Here is a 7101-nt window from a genome sequence, read left to right as displayed (position 1 = left end):
TAACTCACTTCACACAAACGTATCTCGCTTTCCAGTAGTGATGTGGGATACCAGTGATTTGCTTTCCAATCCAATACCGAGTAAAATTTTGGCGATACCAATCCGATACCGATACTTTGTGCAAATAACACCTAATATGTATAAATATGTATAACATTTTTTAAAAAGTGCATTTCAAATCATAGCATGGCTCATAGCATAAACAATACATTAAAACTGTGAGGTAGCGGCGTGATTTACAATACAGTAATCCCTCGTTTATCACGATTAAACCTGACCGCGATAAGTCAATTCCATATTTATAAATCAAATATTTTCATAGAGCAACCTGTATACAACCTTCTACATCTGGTTTTTAATATTACAGCCTTCTAGACTTGAGATAATTTAAACCTGCAATAAAAACCTGCTCAAACCTGTTCTTGCAATCAAGTCTGAACATTACAGTAGCATTACTGACACCTAGTGACCAGTGTAAAACACTACATATCACATCTGAACATTACAGTAGCATTACTGACACCTAGTGACCAGTGTAAAACACTACATATCAGAAAGTCTTGTCTTCCGAATGCCTCCTTGAAAAAGTTTTACTAAAAAAAGCTTAAATATGCATATTTTTTACTAATAGTGCACAAAACAGCATGATTTATTAATATGTTTGTGAAAGAATCGTTGCTGTACGTTTTTGTTCTAGTCATATCAGTAACGCCACTGTTCTTTGTAGACTTGTAGCTCTTATGCACATTAAAGCCCAATTTGCCATGCAGGAGCAGGGTCAACGGTCTTAACTTTATTAGACAGAGAGTAGCCAAAGCGCTGTGAAGTGTGATGGACATTTACTATGAAAGGTCTCCTCTGGTCAGCATTTTTAACTTCCTGTCTTTGATGACATCATAGAACTGAGCTATGAAATAGATGGATGGCCCCTCCTCGCCTTCGGTGCGGCGAGTCCATCCATCAAATTCAGCTCTGGAGTCACCCACCCTTCAGCCCCTCCTTGTTTTTTCCCTCCACCATGTGCAACCAGACCACTGAGACATTTCAGTTTAATTGAAGGGGAAAACAAAGATCCTTGACATACTTCCTGGTCACTTATTTTCTTTAATCTATTTCCTCCGTTTTGGTCCTATATCATCTGTAATGACTTTTCCTTACACGCCCCCCCTTGTGGGGACCCCACCGCCCCACACACTCAGTGTGAACCCCCTACTGTAAGATATAAGAAGCTAATACCTTTGGCATCAATACTCACCGGCCCCCTTCGGCTCCTCCTACATGAACAATGGCGAGGGCCCGCTGGCTCCAGAACCCCGCCAGGCCACCCCTGACCCTGCCCACCTACCCTGCTAAACCCCATGTGGACTGACGCATGCATTTTTACATTCATTGCATTCCTTATGTTCAAATCATCTTTTCAAGTGGATGCTACCTACTCCAGTCTTCACTTGACTGCAGCACTCATTTTTCTCACTGCCCTTAGTCTCCTATTGGATAAAATGTGTGTCATTAAAATACAGAATGCCCTCATTCCCTTTCATTGTTTACTGGTACTGTTACTGTTAATGCTACCAGTTACTACGAGATACAATTACCTGGGGTTTTTAGGGGCTTTTTTTCTGCTGCCCCACCTCCTCTTGGATAAAATTTGTGTGCTTAGAGAGGTAAATACATGAGGTGCTCATTCTCTTCCACTGTTTTTAGTCTGTTAGTACTGTTACTGTTAGTACTACCAGGTTGAACTACTGGCTACCAGCTAGGGTTCTGAGGGGCTCTTTCTCGCTGCCCTCAGTCCCCCATTGGATAAAACGTGTGTTCTGAGAAGTAAATACATGAGGTGCTCATTCTCTTCCACTGTTTTTAGTCTGTTAGTACTGTCACTGTTAGTACTACCAGGTTGAACTACTGGCTACCGGCTGGGTTTCTAAGGGGCTCTTTTCTTGCTGCCCTCAGGATAAAATTCTCCATTGTTGTTAGCATGTTAGCTTGTTCCAATTTTAGTTTTCACCCTGACTACCAAGGCGGTACGTTATGCACCCCTGATATTGAAGTGGTAGGCATTAAAAGCCATTAGGAGGTTATTCATTTTGCGTGCACACACTGCATGACGTGAGCTTGCAGGGAAAGGGTCAGGCGTCAGGGACACTTTTAAATACCAGCTCAGCTTGTAATCACTGCAGTTTGAACTTTAGAAGACTTCTTATGGCAGGAGGTCGAGGGGTCACGTCACTCATTGGCGCCTTTCCTTTTCGTCCTTGCCGCCCGTCTGTCAGTCAACCTCTTGCTCTCTGATCCCGACGCAAGGCTTATGAAGAAAGGCCAAGCACAATGAGATTTATTTGCATGTAATTCCCCATTTTTGGCTTCCATGCCAGGGTAGGAGTACAAAAAAATCATAAATATATCTGGCACTTACCTCACTACATGTACATTTTATAGGCTGGATTTTTAAGAAACTCCTAAATGAAACACCTTGGACCGTTACCAAATTTGACCACCCAAGAAAAGAGCAGCTGTACCACCCACACATGGGCGATATCGCTGAGATTTATCACTGACGCTCTTGATGAATGAAGCGGCTGACAAGTGTTGGCATTGTGAGCCTCTATGATGGGCAAGTGAAACACTGCTAACCTCACACACATAGCCAGGATAGGGTGGAGGTAGAGGCGGGGTGATCTGGGTCAAGGTGAATAAAAATTATTGCTTCAATATTGTAATATTGTACTGCGAAATGTGGTAGTGACAGTCCTGCCTGGACCCATGATGTTAACCTAGGAACATGTGTCTCATATTGAACAGGTGCTAAAGTGCTAATGCTAACATGCTAACAGTTGGTATGCTACCATAAAGCTAAAATACAATACAAATACAAAGTATAAAATAAAAATAAGACCATATAAAGGATAATATATAAAACCATAAAACATACATGGCATACAGTGGTGTGAAAAAGTGTTTCATACTTTTTGCATGTTTGTCACACTTAACACAAATTTAAATATTAGTCAATGACAACACAACTGAACACCAAATGCAGTTTTTAATTAAAACTTTTAAGGGAGAAAAAAATCCAAACCTACATGGCCCTGTGTGAGAAAGAAAGTAACTGAGTCTGGAAAATGTTAAAGCTTTGGGATTCCAACGAACCAAAGTGAGAGCCATTATCCACAAATGGAACAAAACATGGAACAGTTGTGGACCTTCCCAGGAGTGTCCAGCCAACCAAAATTACCCCAAGAGCACAGCAACGACTCATTCAAGAGGTCACAAAAGACCCCACAACAACATCCCAAGAACTGCAGGCCTCGCTTGCCTCGGTAAGGTCAGTGTTCATGACTCCACCATAAGACACAATGTCTTGCATGGCAGAGTTCCAAGACGAAAACCACCGCTGACCAAAAAGAACATTAAGGCTCGTCTCAATTTTGCCAGAAAACATCTTGATGATCCCCAAGACCTTTTGGAAAATACTCTGTGGTCTGACTAGACAAAAGTTGGAAGGTGTGTGTCCATCTGGCGTAAAAGTAACGCCGCATTTCATACCAATAGTAAAATCTGGTGGTGGTAGTTTGATGGTCTGGGGCTGTTTTGCTGCTTCAGGACCTGAAAGACTTGCTGTGATAAATGGAACCATGAATTCTGCTGTCTACCAAAAAAATCCTGAAGGAGAATGTCTGGCAATCTGTTGGTGACCTCAAGCTGAAACCAACTTGGGTTCTGCAGCAGGACAATGATCCAAAACACACCAGCAAGTCCACCTCTGAATGGCTGAAGAAAAACAAAATGAAGACTTTGGAGTGGCCTAGTTAAAGTCCAGACCTGAATCCTATTGAGATGCTGTGGCATGACCTTAAAAAGGTGCTTCATGCTGGAAAACCCTCCAATGTGGCTGAATGACAACAATTCTGCGAAGATGAGTGGGCCAAAATTTCTCCACAGCGCTGTAAGAGACTCTTTTTAGGTTATAGCAAAGGCTTGATTGCAGTTGTTGCTGCTAAGGGTGGCCCAACCAGTTATTTCTTTCATTAAAAAACTGCATTTTGTGTTCAGTTGTGTTGACATTGACTAAAAATGTAATAATCTCAAACATTTAACAAACATGCAAAAAACTAAGAAATCAGGGAAGGGGGAAAACACTTTCACACCACTGTGTATAGTATATAAAGCACAAAGGCAAACCAAAATTAAATTGTTAAACACAAATTTAAGAAATTGCTAACAAACTTTTACAAACTCAGACACAAATTATACTACAAAGCTGAAAACCAAAAATAATCAAAATTTTAAAAAATTCTAAACAAATTGACAAAAATGTGAAACACTTTTACAAAATAGAAAATAAGTGTACAAAATTGTACAAATTTCATAAAAAAATTATGAAATTCTAAAAATGTATTTTAAATGCATTTTAAATGTATAAATATTTTACAAAATTGATTAACATTTTCCAAATCTGACAGTAAATGTAAAAATTCAGAAACAAATCTACTGTTGGGAAAAACAAATCACAAAACTCAAAACAACAAGAAATATATTGTAAAATACAAAATTAAGAAAATGAAAAAAACAAATGCACACAATTTTGCTAGTGTGTGTACAAACCTGCCAACAGATTTACACCATTAGAAACACACGCACGCACACACACAGCTTAATACGGTGAGAATAACTCATTTTAGCATTTTTCTTGTGTGAACCAGACAGAGTCGCCACAGTGAAAGATGTCACATGTGCCGCACAAAGATGGAAAGACAAGCATGCACACATTTTTGACATTTGCAAAGGGTGCATTCACTGACTTACAGAAACATGTCACATCCTGGTCTCCGAGGAGAAGGACACACAGCATCATAGCCTGCAGGTCTTCCACTGATTGACCAGATGAGGACCAAAGACTCCAATCACTGACTTGACGTGTGTGCGTGTACAGTCTGTGTGTGGTAGCAGCTGTATGCGACCACACATGCCGTATTAGACGACTCTCCATCATTTACACATTAGGCTCTTGAAACCACTCCAGATATCATCAAGACCACAAAAAAAGGCACGTCCTTCTCTTCACCTTTATGCAACCTCTTTTCAGTCCCTCATAAGAGCAACCACATCAGTAGAATAGGAGCTTGTCTTTTTAACTTTAATGTGAGGACATGTTGTCTCTGTGGGGACACTGTGGCTGGCCCACACAAGAAAATGCTAGGATCAACTCCATTCATCCATTATTCCATTTTCTGTACCGCTTGTCCTCACTAAGGTTGCGGGTATGCTGGAGCTTACTCAGCTGTCTTCGGGCAAGAGGCAGTGTATACCCTGGACTGGTCTCCAGCCAATTGCAGGGCAGCTAGGATGAACTCCTTCCACTAGATTAGACCTATTAGTGTGTGCATGTGTGTGTGTCCTTGTCGTTCTATTTTTTTGAGGCACACACTCTTGACCATCGGGACACCATCGGGACCATCAGGACACTGACTCGTCCACACAAGAAATAATGATAGGATGATCTGCTGTCACCCTATTAGACCATGTGTATGTACTGTATCTGTGGTGAGGACATGCATTATTACTGTAACAAACATTTCAAGAGATGATAGGTTATAAAATACTAATTTTAAAAAATGTTAAATACATTTGCAGACATTTACAAATTGATACAGAAATTACAAAATGATACAAAAAGCACAGATGATTTAAAAATAAAGAACTGATCAAACATTTACATAGTGGATAAAACATTTACAAAATTGTTTTAAAAAGTTTTAAATTGTGAAAAAATTACAGAGCAAAATACAAATTATTTTAAATACAAAGAGGTTCTATGTTTCGTCGTTTTGTGGTTGCCTAAGCGCCCCCTAAATTGTTGTCCCTCGACACGAGACTTACTGGAGAACTAGTTACAGCCTTAGCTACTAGTTACGTGCGACTCCAGCGAAGCCGCTCTGCTTGTCAAGTTCTTTTGGACTTAAGCCAACCTGCACTTGGAAAGGCCGAGAAGATCGTCGAGGACGCTTTATCCACTCCAGTAGATTTTCTTGAATTTTATTACAGACTTCAACTATTTACCGGAGCACGGGTTAGGTCGATAACCTTGAATCAACGAGGAATGGCATCAAATTACTACTCAACCAGTTGGAACTTAGGAACAATACTAGTTGTTACATACCAGTGGTCTCTCCGGTCTTCTCCTGTTGCAATCATTTGACAATTTGACAATAGTCTTGACAAGACTACTCTCAAGACTACTTTCTGTTGTCTACTAAAATGACCAGTTATCATCTTTGTACAACCACCTAGTGTCCTATAATGCATGTCATAGTCATGTCACATAGACATCACACAAGTACATTTTCCAATTGTTCAAATTGTATCATAGTTGTCATAAGAATTGTCATATTGTTTGATGAACACATGTAAAGTCATGTGATGCTTATTTTTAACAACAGCCAAATTCGACAGAGCACTACTCTCAACACTGGACTGTCCCAGCCATCATTAAGGATAAAGATCGTATTGTAACGTCTACCTGGACGTCGTAAGGGTGACGAGGAGGTGGTGGATCAAAAAATCGCAGGCTGCTGTCTGCCGAGCCACGCCAAAACACCATCAGCAAACTCAGCTGTCCTCTCTGCACGCAGCAACACACACAGTCAGGTCTCATGTCACATTCAAAGACAGTCGGAAAGCAGACATTTTTTTTGCACTGCACATAACTGCCAGGTCACTGATCCTTTGAAAGCGACAGTAATAACACAGCAGTGTAGTGGTCTTATCGGTGACAGGGAGAAGTTGCTAGTGCTTTGGCTTTTTTTTTATGACTGTTTCATTTAATTCTTGTATGTAATGTTTTATTCCTGCAGTTTATATCCTGTATTTGATGTCCTTCGGACTGACACCAAAACTCAGCTTACATCACAGTCTAGGAGCGGAACTTGTACCTAACCTGAGGACCACCTGTATACAAAACTAAACAGTAATATACCAAATTAAAAAGAAATTTGCACAATTGAAAACAAATTTACAAGAAAAGCAATTTAGAAATTGTGAATTGTGTGTTTGTGTGTGTGTGTGTGTGTGTGTGTGTGTGTACACTCACAGAATACAATC

Source organism: Dunckerocampus dactyliophorus, chromosome 6, assembly GCF_027744805.1.
Source record: "Dunckerocampus dactyliophorus isolate RoL2022-P2 chromosome 6, RoL_Ddac_1.1, whole genome shotgun sequence".
NCBI classification, from domain to species: domain Eukaryota; kingdom Metazoa; phylum Chordata; class Actinopteri; order Syngnathiformes; family Syngnathidae; genus Dunckerocampus; species Dunckerocampus dactyliophorus.
The sequence above is the reverse complement of the archived record's forward strand: the minus strand, read 5'-3'. Positions refer to the sequence as shown.